Source organism: Elephantulus edwardii, unplaced genomic scaffold (genome assembly GCF_000299155.1).
Source record: "Elephantulus edwardii isolate Elephantulus edwardi_28Jun2011 unplaced genomic scaffold, EleEdw1.0 scaffold00084, whole genome shotgun sequence".
Lineage (NCBI taxonomy): Eukaryota > Metazoa > Chordata > Mammalia > Macroscelidea > Macroscelididae > Elephantulus > Elephantulus edwardii.
In genome coordinates this window covers 2,327,334-2,341,773 of record NW_006399834.1, presented here as the reverse complement: position 1 = coordinate 2,341,773, position 14,440 = coordinate 2,327,334, and the positions used below count along the sequence as shown (strand labels likewise).

General features: G+C 36.4%; 1 pseudogene; it reads right to left on the bottom strand.

The window, feature by feature from the left end:
• Window positions 1-10,778: 10,778 nt before the first annotated feature.
• On the bottom strand, window positions 10,779-11,221 carry LOC102873795 (annotated as a pseudogene).
• Window positions 11,222-14,440: the final 3,219 nt, after the last annotated feature.

Sequence of the window (14,440 nt, the reverse complement as noted above, 5' to 3'; positions counted from 1 at the left end):
TTCCAACTTATTTTTCTGATTCCCATGATGTATATTTAAAATTCATTTTCTATAAATCTGTCAGACTTGTCCTTTTAAAACATGAATCTGATTATATCATTCTCTTGTTTCTCATTATACTAGAAATAAAACCCAAAAACCTTCCACTAGTCTACACCATTATGGGTTCAGCCAATATGATTTCATACGATTCTCACATTGGCTAACTCTATTTTAGCCAGGATCTGTGGGGTGTTTTAACGCAACCATATTATTCTTGTAAAGAAGAAAGGTCTTTGTTAGAGTTTGGCTACTTTTCATGTCTATCTCCTCCTTATTTAGGTTTCAAACAGATAATCTCTACTTCCTTCTTCTTCCTCTGCATTAATTCGGTCTGAAATAACCACTCAGTCATTTTATGTTCAACTATGCTTTTCACATTCTTCAATAGCACCTTCCATTTCTGATATTTGCTGTTAATTATTTCATTTGGTTTTATTAATTTACTTTATTGTTTGTCTCCTTCAACTTAAAGTAATTTGAATGAAAGTGAAGACCTTGCTGTTTTTATCTTTGAAAACCAAGCTTTGGAAATTGTGTGATACATAAAAGGTATTCAATAAAAATGTTAGGACAACCATCAGCACTTATTTCCTACTCTGTCCAATCATTTTTTCTTCCATTTTTCCTTAGTAACTCTTCAATATATCACTGCAAAATTGATATGATTAACATATCCCTCACTGATATTATTGGGCTTTACTATTATATGTTACACATTTTTTTTTGGTCTTTCTCCTTGCTTAACACCTTCTCTAGTCCTCTAAAAAACAGATTTAATCTCTCCAAGTTCCATGATTGTACTCCTTCATTTTCTCCTGATACTTCTTGGATATTTCAAGTACTCACACTGTTTTCTAAAGAAACGTTTCTATACACCTTCACCTTCAAATCAGACCCTTATAAAAAGCCTCAATCCTAAAGTTTCCATTCATTACCTCCATCTAGAGATCCTATTTTCTTTTGCAACCCATGATGCTTTATCCTTGGGGTTTTTTGTGTGTGCGTGTGTGTGTGTTTTTCATTCATGATAGCCCTTTCATTTCAACTATCATCACTTTTATCTTTCCAATAGATTACCAGGCTTCAAACTCTTCCACTCAAATTAGTCCTCTAATAATTTTTAAGACACTAATTTGAGGGTAAGGAACCCTGATGATCTAGTATCTAGGTTGCTAATTGAAAAGTATGCTGTTCAAATCCACCAGTCACTCCAAGGAAGCAGAATAAGCAGTCTCCTACAAAGACGTAGTGTCAGAAACCTGATAGAGGGTCTTTGCAAGTTGGAACTGACAGGATAGTAGTGGTTTGAATATGAGATTATCCTATGAATACTTTGAGCAAATTCCGACAAAACTTAGAGTAACTTTGTAGTGTCTTTATGGACATAATAAAATCTTGTTAGTCTAGAGCTGGAAATTTTGCTTAACATTCAGGTTTGCAAGACTTCATATTTTTTGAAAGAAAGGAATAAAATTTGAGAAGAAAAGTATACTGTTATTAATATCTCTCTATAAGCCCTTCCTTCTAATTTTCATGGCCACCACAAGTGTTGTAGTTTTTAATGTCTTTACTTCACTTTATTATAAAAATTAAAACAAAATGACCTCCCCCCCCAAAAAAAACCCCACACACAAAAAACAAAATACAAACACACAACTCATTGCTAGACAGCTCATAGCTCACCATACAGTGTATTTTCAGAGGCTATGAATGACACAGGGGGAGATTATCCTTCTTTCTCTGTGAAACCTTTAATGGATTCAAACTTTCTGTCTTTGGGCTGACAGCATGATTCTTTATTCCCTATGCCATGACAATGCTTCTTAGGAAGATACTGTCCATTTTTGTCTTGCAGAATAGCTGGTGGATCCAAACCATGTGCTTTTGGGTTTATAGCACAACTCTTTTGCATTAAACCACCAGAGCTTATTTTTAATTATTTGTTGTTCCATACACTCTGATATTTAATTCAAATGTAAAGAATTTCAGTCTTTCTTGTTTGGTACAAGAGACTATTATTTGTGAACCTTCAGAGTCTTTGGGTTTAAATGAATAAAGTTTACAAGTAAAGTTATAAAAATAAAGTTTAAAAGTCTCTGAAAACATAAAAATAACACTTAACGTATCAACAACAGAAAACTCAATTTTTTTTTAATGGAAAAAAGACATTTTTCCAAAGAAAAACATGTAAATAGTCAATGAACGATGCTCAAAATTATTAGCTTTTTAGGAAATGAAATTTAAAACCACTGTGAGATAATGTCTCATACCCAGTAGAATGACTTTAATAATAAAAAATTAAAATTAACAAGTATTAGCAAAGATATAATGAAAATGAACCCATGAAGATGGCTAGTAGGAATGTAAAAGATGCATCTGTCATGGAAGATAGCTCAGGTATTCTTCAAACCATTTCATATAGATTTAGTAGGTTGTTACTGTATGTCTCCAGCTTGTTTTAACTCATCGCATGTTCATGTTATTGTTGTTAGGTGCCATCAGATTGAGTACCACTTGTATCAACCCCATGAGCAACAGTTCTGAACTCTGTCTTATCCCGTGCCATCCTCACAATATCCAACATTCTCAATCTCATTGCTACAGCCACTGTGTAAATCTACCTGGTTGAGGGTCTTCCTCTCCTTTGCTATCCCTCTACTTTCTCAAGCATGATGTCCTTCCCCAAGGAATAAACCCTGGTATGTGATTTATGGTATACGTATGGAAATAACTATACCAGGTTGTTGTTGTTAGTTTCCACTCAACAGATGTTCATTGCAGCCTCATTCACAATAGCCAAATGATAAAAACAATTAAACTATTTATCAACACATGAGTTAATAAAAAATGTAGCATGTCCATAAAGTAGAATAGTATTCAATCATAAAAATAAACGGTACAATAATATGTGTTAATGCAAATGAACCTTGAAACTAATAAAGCTAAGTGAAATAAATCAGAAAGATGGATAATTAATAAGGATGACAAATGAATAATTGATGGCTTGGAAATGCAGTGTTAGAGAAGAGTACTGACTATCCCATGGGCTGCCAATAGAACAAACAAGTTTGTCCTGGAGAAAGAACCACCAGGATTATCTTTAGAGGCAAGAAGAGTGAAACATCATCTCACCTACTATAAGGACAATGTCAGGAGGAAATATCAGGAGTCTTTGGAAAAAGCCATGTGCTGGGAAAGGTGGAAGGTCAGTGTAAGGAGGGAAGCCCTTCCATGAATTGTCACAGTGAATGTAAAAATGGGCTCAAGCCTATAGGAGATGGTGAGGATGGTGCAGGCTAGTGCACCAAATCTGTTGCTCATTGGATCCTTATGCATTGAAGTCAACTCGATGGCAGCTAAGCACAACAAAATAATTAATCTCCTAGTTTTTACATTTACATAAAGAGAGTTATCACTCTTAAAAATTGTTTCCCCATATATCTCTATCCTTAAAAAACTATTATTCATCTTTTTTGTATTGTTAGTTATCAACAAGTTGATTTTAAAGTGCAGTAGGGTAGGAGCTGTTCCATAGGGTTTTCAAGACTGAGCTCTTTCGGGAACAGATCACTAGAGCTAACTTTCAAGATTCTTCTATGTAGATTCTAACTGCCAAACTTTTAGTTAGTAGATGAAGCCTTAAAACCTCATAGGAAATCTATGAGAAGTAACACATTATGCCCATTTACAATTTTTTTAAAAATTTTATTTTCTTTTGTGTGTGTGTGTGTGTGTGTGTGTGTGTGTGTGCGTGTACTGTCAAATCGGATCTGACTGGTACAAGAGGAGATTGCCCCTCCTTTTCCAGCAGAGAATCTGGTGGATTCGAACCACATAGCTCTGGGACTTCAGTGCAGCTTCTTGCCAGTAGGCCACCAGAGCTCCCCAATTATGCCCATTTTTAAAATGAAGCAACTGAGATTATTATATGTTAAATGATTACACAGCAGGAGAAAGTCAAAAGTACAATGTTTTTTTAAGTTTAAATGCATTTTATTTTTAGACAACCTATGACATTTTTTTTCCTTTAAAAAAATGCCTCTACTCCAAATATATGAAGGTAAAATCAAAAGGAGAGCTCAAGATGGTATCAGTCCCATTTGTCTAACTCCTGGTGTAGTGATGAAAAGCAGCAGCCAGATAAGATGACAGGTGATGGCTCCAAATAAGTGTCAAATTTGTTAACATTTCTCTATTTCTAAACCATCCTTAAGGAAAATCGTGTGTGGAGTCACACCATCCTCACGGTAGTCCAGCAGAGCAACCACGCCATCCGGATACATGTTTTCACCAATAAAGAACTGGTAGTTTTTGAAGTTAGCAAAGATGTGCTTGATCTGAAGCCCCTGTTACACAAGGTTTTACTCTTTCTGGTTTCTGTTCCTCAAGTTTGCCTTTGATTGATTGATTCGGTGACTGGGGTAATCGGGATGGGTGTGTCAGAGGCAATGCGGTTGGCGCAGGATAGAGCTGGGTTTAGGGCTGTTGTGCATAGAGTCGCAAACGACTCGACGGCACATAACAACAACAACAACAACAATCCTTATTCTTGTAGGCTTTTTGTGAAGCTGGTTTCCTGCAAGTGATGGCTCATAACAATGTCAACGCCAGTGATTACTGTGCTTTGGGTTCCTTCACAGTCGGTGCTTTCAGCAGAGGTGTTCCCACCAATGAGCGAGTCATCAATGCTCCCCTCTGTCCTACTGACCATCTTCCCCTCCACCTCCAGGTGATCTCCCGGATTTTGTAGATGTTGGATAACACCTCATCGTGGCTGATGAGGTCCCAGTAGATGATCATGATGGCGGCAAGGAGATGAGGGCGGCACAAGCTGAACAGGAGCCAGATCTCTCTGAGCCAACGCCGGGCAGCCAGAGCAGCGCTCGGGGGGAGGACGGAAGGGGCAGGGAAAAAAAGCCAAAAATACAACTTCTTTATTATGTTACACAAGTTAATACAGAAAACTGGAAAAACAATATGCATTATTAAGTTTATGGATGTAGTAATTTCTTAGAATTTTCGTATTTAAAATAAAACATGCTTTTTTGAAAACTGGAATAGCACACAAGATTTATTTAAAGGTTATTATTTTCTGAGTTTTCTTAGTGATTGCTATTTTACAAGTAAGTTATATTCAATAGAAACTTTTTTAAAAATAAATAAAAATATATAATATAAATCTTTTCAAAGGTCAGTCTGGACAGTCGTGTGCTGTTGATGAAAGGACAGAGGTAGAAAAAGCAAACTTGCTTTTTTCAAATATCCTTACTTAGATCTGGTCACAGAACTCCATTTAAATTCAAGCACCCTGTGAAATAAAAGTCCTCATACGTGCAAGTATTTTGCAGCAAAAGTTGTATATACCATAAAATCATATTTAAAGCCATCAGTATTAAGCTGTTTCTGTTAAAAATTACACTTCTTGTTGTTAAAGGTGTCATTGAGGTGGTTCTGACTCATAGCAACCTTTGCATAACAAATTAAAACGCTGTTAGTCCCATAATTTCCACTGTTTCTTTCCATTTTGAGTTATGCTACGTCAACAAATAAAGAGCCTTCACTGGCTGAAAACCATGAAGACAGACATTAATTCAGAGGCAGCTCATCTCCAGTCCGGTTTTGAAGACCTTCCAACCTAAGAGCTTCATCTTCTGGCACTGTATCGAACAATGGGCCACCTGTCATTCCTATGGTTTCTGAGGGTCTATTACTTCAGAAGTGGTAGTCAGTCTTGCTTCTTAGTCTCCCTTAGTTTTGAAAGTCCTCTGAAACCTATCAACCATGGGTGGCCCTGCTAGTATTAAAAATACTGGTGCCCTAACTTCCAAGTTCACATCAACACACAAACCATCACAGTAAAGCAACTGACAAATGAGAAACACCCTTAGTAGAGTGTTCAAATAAAATTTGGCAATTTAGTCATTTGTTTCATAGAATCAAGCCAAAGGATTCATGCAAATGGTGCTAAAGAGCATATAGTCATCATCTATGTCTGTAATATCAAAAATTTCTTTTGAAAAAATTATCTTGAATTTTAAGACTTTCAACAGAAGTATAAAAATTAATGCAAGTAGTTCTACAGTAGAATTTTCATCTAAACAAAAAAAAAGCTCGGTAAAATGAAACACATGAAATTTTATAACTAAAATATATAACCCACTATAATTTGGAAAAGCATCTTCAAAAAACAAGACAAATCTGGCACATGGGCTATATTATAAATAAAGTTTTATTGGAACACAGCTGTGCCCATTTACTTCCATATGGCCAATGGCTACTTTTGTATTACAATAACAAAATTAAGTGATATGTGCTGTAAAACAGAAAAATATGTGCTATCTGGTTTTTCACAGAAATTTTTGCCAGATCTTGAGCTATATAAATGTCTTTATATCATTCCCACCACTAATATAAGGACAGAAAGGGATTTATCACCAGCTAGAAAAGCATGTACAAAAATACTCTCATAGTTGAGGAATGGAATGATAAACCAATTTTGTTTTCATTCTTACTTTGAAAAAACTAAAATATTATTATTTAATTTTCAAGCTTAATAACTTTCTTTCATTATATATACTACTTCATTATGAGTAATAAATGTATTCATTTTCTCTATTAATAATTTATACTATAACTATATTTTGATATGTTATAAACATATTTTCACTCAAAGTTTGTGATATATAAAATTTGTATCTAAGTTTCGTTAAATATTTCATTTAAATAAAATATTTATAAATTCTAGTCAGTGTCTCTATTATTCTCATTAAGCTTCAGTTTTTCAATCAGTGAAAAATTTTCACTATTCCAATGAGGTGAATATTTTAACTAGATAAAAAAGGAAGGATTAATATGGTCACTTTCAGGTCAGCTATCTATTTACATATTAATCTCTGACATATATACATACTCCCTTGAAGAAGCTTCTGGAAATGATTACTACATAAAGAAAGAGAACATTGTGTAAATGACGAGCAAGTGATGTTTGGGACAAGAAACCTGAATGGCTTGTGGTAAGAAAATCTGCAAAAGACTTTTGAATATATATTACTCAAAATGACTTCATGGCAAAGTGAAAAAAGTACTAATATAAAATGTAGGTTATTCGACTTCTTTTATTAAGGCACCCTTGCTGCCCATGTTATACTGCTAACAGACAGATTACTGGTTTGAATCCACCATCTGTTCCTTAGGCAGTTTTCTCTCATGAAGCTGTATAACTTTGGAAACTGATGGAGCATTGCAGTGAGTCAGAGTCAATTTGATGGTACTGAATTGAGTTTCCTTCTAAAATGCAGATAGGTTTTCAAGTAACTAAATGATGAGCTGCTCCTCAGGAGAAAGATGGATAATCTTCCCCCATGCAATTTATTGCCTCTGAAAACCCACTGGAGGGACAGTTATGGGTCAGTTCTAATGTGATAATACACAACAGCAACAACAGACCTTGAGAAGGTGCATCATCTCTGTCCCTTTTCCTGAGCTTTGTTGCTGTTATGTGCCTTTGAGTTGAAACCTACTCATAGCTGACTCACATGGGAAGAGACTGCTTATCTTTCTTTCACCTGGGAACTGGTGATGGACCCAGAACTCACACTTTGGAACTGGTAGCACAACTCCTTGCCCCTTAGGCCACAAAACTCCCCTTCTTGTAGATTTTCCTTCCTTAGTTTTAATCTCTTCAATTCCAGAGGAAGAAACAGCTATGAGTGCACATGTGTGGGTATTTGGTTGTTAGGTTTTTTAAATGCCGACTTGGAAACGACTCATCTATGACTTTTCCAACAGACATTCAGCGGCACACAAGATATGAACAGACACTTCACCATAGAAGACATTCTGATGGCAAACAAACACATGAAGAAATGTTCAAAATCCCTTGCTCTAAGAGAGATGCAAATCAAAACAACTCTGAGATATCATTTCACCCCAAAAGAATAGCAAAATTTAACAGAACAGCAAACATCAAATGCTGGTAAGGTTGTGGAGAAACTGGAACCCCTATTCACTGTTGGTGGCAGTGTAAAATGGTGCAATCACTATGGAAGGCTGTATGGTGCTTTCTCAAAAAGTTGCAAATAGAAATACCATTTGACCCAACAATTCCACTACTAGGAATATACCCTAAAGAAACCATAACTGTATGTTTATTGTGGTTTTATTCGCAATAGCAAACAGCTGGAAACAACCCAAGTGTCCATCAACAAATGAATGGATAGAGAAGCTCTGGTATATTTACACAATAGGATACTATGCAGCATTGAAGAAACAAGAAACTTATGAAATATTATGCAAAATGAATGATCCTTGAGGACATTATGCTGAGTGAAATATCTCAGTCACAAAAGGACAAATATTGCATAGAGCCACTGTTGTAAAACAGGACTGACATTGGGGTTGAGGGAAGACAAAAAAGGAGGGGAAGAATGATGCATATTGCATTGAAACAGATGATGGAGAGAATGGTTTAAAGGGGATATATGGATGGGTATTCTTGTCATTACAGAAGTCCAGAGTGAAGGCTGCATAGTGGAGTGGACTTGGGAGGAGGTATTGCATAACAATGAAAGAGTTTTTTCTTTTCAAGGAGAAGAATGAATTCAGGGGGAGAAAGTGGGTAGGGAGAAAAGTTCACCAGTGAATGACTGGAAACCCTAAGTCTCTGTAAACTTTCATTAATTAAAAAAAAAAAAAAATCTCCCGAGTAGCAGCCAGCTGGTAGATTCAAACCACGTGCATTTGGGATTGCAGCACAAGTTTTTACACGAGGCCACTAGAGTTTATGGTGATCCTGCACTATAATTTCTAATGCATGTGGTTTGAATCCACCAACTGCTCTGCAGGAGAAAGATGGGAAATATCCACCCATGTGATTAACTGCCTCTGAAAACCCGCCAGAGGGTTGGACAGTACACAACAACACCTAGGACATCTCTATCTACCTATCAATATAGAGATAGAGATCTCCTCCATCAAATATATGCCACCAAACATATATAACATATATATGACCATATGCACAATAGCTTTGAACTCCACCCTACCCTGAGCCAATCTCGCGGTCTCCGACACACAAACCCCCACTACCCAAGTTACTGCGTTACTAGTCCATCTATTTCATCTGAGGTCTTCCTCTCCTGCATTGTCCCTCCACTCTTCCAAGCATGATGTCCAAAAACTGGCTAGAATGGTTAACAGAGAATAGCCAAAAGTTGAGGCTATGTTTAGAAGAGGCTATGGCACCAGGGATATCATTGCTAACATCATATGGATGCTGGCTGAAAGCAAAAAATACCAGAAGAATGTATAGTTATGATTCTTTTGACTATGCAAAAGCATTTGACTTGGTGGAGTGCAACGATCCATGGCTTACATTGAGAAGAATACTAAAGACACAACTCTTAATTATTCTTATATGAAACTTAGACAAATGAGCTATTCTCCAAGTAGGCAAGGGAACACTACCTGGTTTAAAATCTAGAAGAAATGTGTGACAAAGCTGTATCCTTTTTCCATACCTATTCAATCTGTATAGTGAGAAAATTCTTTATAGAAGCTGGACTTTAAAAAGAAGAGTATGAATTCAGGATTGGAGGGAGACTCATCAACAACCTGGATATGCAGATGACACAACCTTGCTTGAAGAAAGAGGAATATTTGAAAGGTTTATAGAGGATCAAGGATTGCAGCCTTCAGTATGCAATACATCGCAATATCAAAATACAAAAACCTTCCCCACTGGAACAATAGGCAACATCATGACAAATGGAGCAAAGATTGACATTTTCAACACCCTTGGTTCCATCAGTTAGGAGATCTAGAGGCATTAAGAAAATCTGCTTTCCGGGTCCTCTCCAAAGTCCTGAAAATCAATGATATCAGTTTAAAGACTAAGGTATGCCTGATTCAAGCCATAGTCTTTCTAGTTACCTGCTAAGAAAACAGAAGTATCAATGCCTTTGATTTGTGTTGTTGGAGAAGAGTGCTGAATATCCCATTGACTGACAATAAAACAAATATTTCTGTTTTGGAAAAAGTGCAGTAACAGTGCCCGTTGGCAGCAAGGATGGAGAAGCATCATCTCTCATGCTTTGGGTATGTTAGGAGAGGCTATTTCTTGGAGAAGGACATCATTCTTGGAAAGGTGGAGGGTTAGGGGAAAGAGAAAGATTCTCAACGATATGGCTTGATACAGTGTCTACAGCAATGGGCTCAAGTATGTCAGGCATGATAAGAATAGCACAAGGAAGAAGAGAGTTCGAATCTATTATTCATATGGTCACTATGACTCGTACTCAACTCACCGGCACTTAACAACCACAACAAAGGTTTGTAGGGGTTTTTTGTTTGTTTTTAAGTGTGGTTTCAAATTTTATTTCATTAACTTAAAATATGAACAAATTGTACAGTTCAAATGTTATTAAATTTATCTCAAGCACAGGTTTATATAGAGGATAAACACACAGATTTCAAGTAACTTACATTATAGTCCATTGTCCATCTAAAAATCATGCTTTTAATCCATAAAGAGTGAAAAGCAATTTTTTTCTCTTAAACAGCATAAAAACTAGATGCAAACTTTGATGTACATATTTTATTCTACTGTCAACTCAGATGCAGAAGCTGGGAGGCATAAAAGTTCACAGTTAAAGACGCAAACAAAGTTTCTTTTGTTTAGATACAGAATGGAGGCCTCCATTCACGTCAATCACAGGAGCCTTGATTGTTATACCATATCATTTCTTCTTCTTTCCTTTTCCTTTATTACTTCCCTCTCTTTGCTAAAGCCTTTGGTCACCACCTCCTGTTTTTTTTTTGTGTGTGTCCTTGTTTTTAGTTTAGGAATCATTTCCACTGCATACAACATTAGTGACTTATGTGATGGAAACTGTAGAAGATAGAGGCTGCCATCTTCCTGCTTGAGCTGCACCCGGACTCTGCCCCTATATTATGTGTCTCGATTCCACTCTCTAGAGTACATTTTGGTTTTCTCAAGAAATGCATGAAGTCCAACTGCTACATGTACATCTTGAATCCCTGTAGCGGTGGGATTTTCAACAGCCATATTTATAGGGATGCACCTCCCCTCAGCGATGGTCTTCTTGTTATTTAAACAAGCAGAGTAGATACATAAGAACCTATCTTGGTCAGCAGGAGTCCATACAGCAGCATAAGCCATCTCCACCTGCGACCCTGGCAGATGCAGTCCATAACTCCTAGTTTAACGAAGAACTACCCCACAACAAAGCTTTTATGTAGAAATTCTTAATGGAACGATGTGTTAAAAAAACTACTTTTAAAAAATATTTCCTTTTCTTTCTACACTTCACATTGCTAAAAATGCCTCTCTGCTAGTGAATCATGTTTTGACTTTTATATAATCTTACCTCTCTTAATCCTAATTCCTTTAGTAGTTCTTTTTTAAATCTTTTTTATATCCTGAATTTTTAAAAAAGTTATCTCTTTACGATCTGGTTATCTTGAATTATTATGTCCCTGTTGACTTTTTCTTGATTATAATACACATTTGATCTTGTATTAACAATAGTATTCTCATTATTCTATGCAGTATCCCCAACACTCCATATAATTCCATGCTAAACACCCTGTGTAGGGATGTATACATTCAGATTGGAGGTGGTTTATATGTAGTTGCTTCATCACTATTCAACCTGATATGAGACCTGTTCTTGAATATGTGGAGTAATTTATTTCCTTATACTTTAGTGCTGTGAAATAAAAACCCACCGTAACCCAGCACTGGAAGAGGTCACTTTTCATACCATGTTGTACTTTATTCAGAGAATTGGAGCCAAGTAATCAGATTGTTTAATGCCATGGACCTTCAATCACTTGTCACTTACACAGTTCTTTCATTATTCATTCGAGTATTTGTCAGGCTTGGGAGAATTCACAGCAGTATCTATAGCAGTCAGGCAAATCAAACTCCTGCTACTGTGAAGAGCTCTGATAATTGTCATTCACACCTGAAAAATAAATGAACCAAAATCGTGTAGTCTAGTCCATGTAAGAGTAATTTTGAATTTTAATGAGGCTGGACTGGAAATCTACTTCTAGTTGATAGTTTAACTAGCATCCCCCGCAGTTTTAAGTAGATTTTGTTTGGATATTTGAATGTGATTAAGGAGAATCACTAAGCATAATGGGCATTTTCAACTTGGAAACAGGAGCAGAAAAAGTGTGTCTCTGTGTGTGCATACAAATGAACATATGCACAGATCCTCAAGTGGTAAATCATAGTTACGCCACAGACAAGAGTGAACTTTAACCTCAAGGTGAACCCAGCTAAGTTGTGTAAATACTGGAAGATGAAACAGATATCTACTAAGCTGTCCCAGACCTTGTTTGTACATTACTGACAAGTAAACCAAGGAAGAACATATTTTACCATTTGAAATCTGTTTAGTGAATAAAATGTTTATCTGTAGCCATCTTTTTAAAATAATATTGAATTGGTTTTCATATAATAAATCATTTACATTGTCTTTCATTCATTTATAGTTTTATACGATCTATCATTTGCATTGTGTTTGTACAATTATACATATATGCTGTATTTCATATGATTAATACCCATTGATCTATGCCTGTTTTTATACTATCTTTTTGAGTCTAAAATGACTCTATCCCATTCCTTCACCCCCACCCCACCAGTCTGCCCATTAAACTCTGCTATCCAGTGATTTTTTTCCCTTCCCCTTTTTCTAACCCTTTCTCCCTCTTCCCTTCCTCTTTTGACTATTTATACACATCTTATTAGTTATACTTTTATTTTTACAATAATAGTCTTATGTAGTATTTGTCCTTATGAGATTGAGTTAATTCACTTAGCATAATGCTTTCTGGAAAAGACACAAAATCACCTTAAGTTTTAAAACTTAAATTCTTTCTTTTGATAATCTGGAAATATCTGTGGGCACCTAGAGCTAAAATAAACTGTTGTCTTTAAATGAAGCTATTATCAGTGCCTACTCACTAGTACCTATGCTCTGCACTTTGATATTGATGGAGAAGAAGTCTGCTCTAATCCATCTTCATGATTTCACCAATCATTCCTATGTATGCTGTTCTTTATTTATAAGTGTTAGCAGGGTGAGCTATTGGCATTGACCCAGGAATAGGATAAAGCTGCCACACACTTGAGATGATAAAATAAACCTTAGCTACATTGAAAGATTAAATTCTTATAGAAAGGAGCTTAAATTTCTGGCCATGGTGGATTATCTTGTAAAGACCAGCCTTTCACCCCATAACAACTAGAAAGGTTAGATAAAATAAAGAGAAATCCTTCTGAAGACATTGAAAAGATGCCAAGTCAGCAAGGACCACTGATCTTGAAGAACTCCTGGAAAGAGAGAAATAAGAAACAGTAAGTCTAACTTTCAGTTCTGCTTTTGTCTTCCAACTGTCCATTTATTTGTAAATAGTGGCTAAGAAGCTTAGAAACTAAACATGTTTTTATTCAGTCTCCTAGATTCTGGGAGACAAAAATTGGCATCAGCCTGTCATGGTAAGATGGCCTGGATTTTAAGCTAAGACTTTAAAAAGCTACCTCTATGAGTAAGGGAAAATTAGAAAATGTATCAGTCTCAACAAATCTGATATAAAACTTTATATCAGCTTAATAAAAATGGCCCTCAGTAGGGGAGCTCTGGTGGCCTAGTGGCAAGAAGCTGCACTGCAATCCCAGAGGAACACAGTTCAAATCCACCAGATGCCCTGCCGGAGAAGGAGGCGCAATATCCTCCTGTACCAGTCAGATCTGATTTGATGGTACATGCACACAAAATTTTTTTTAAAAATGGCCCTCGGGCAAAATAATTGATTTGGGATGAACACTCTTTTGAGTGGTACAGCAGGGGTCTATTTGCTCTACTGAAATAACACAGACTTGCCACGATGATGGACAACAGGGCCATAAGTGAGTCAAACACCATGACTGGTTACCCATCACGGGCAGTGTTTGTTGGAGCTCCCAGAATGATTCAGGTTTGAAAGCAGGACTGGCATCCACTTCCTAAAATACTTGCCTCTGGAAAGTCTATAAACTGGGAAAAATGATGATAGTTATAGAAAGGCTTCAGGCCTTTGTTCATCTTCTATTTATATGTGTATCCTTCGCTCATGTATACTCAGTCTATAAGGTGGACAAATCATTGAAGTTGAAGTCAGACTCTATGAAGAAACATGTGACATCAGAATGGGAGGAGATTGAAGAAGCAGTGGAAAGCTCCTAGATAGGCGTTTTGGGGTGGTGAGAGCCAATGAGATTGTAGGATTATGAGGAATTTGCAATGACAGAGCTCAGGGAGTTTGAACCATGCTTTGGTTCTTAAAATCTGCAGGGCCCTCAGACCTGGTTTTAATTGTTTTTGGT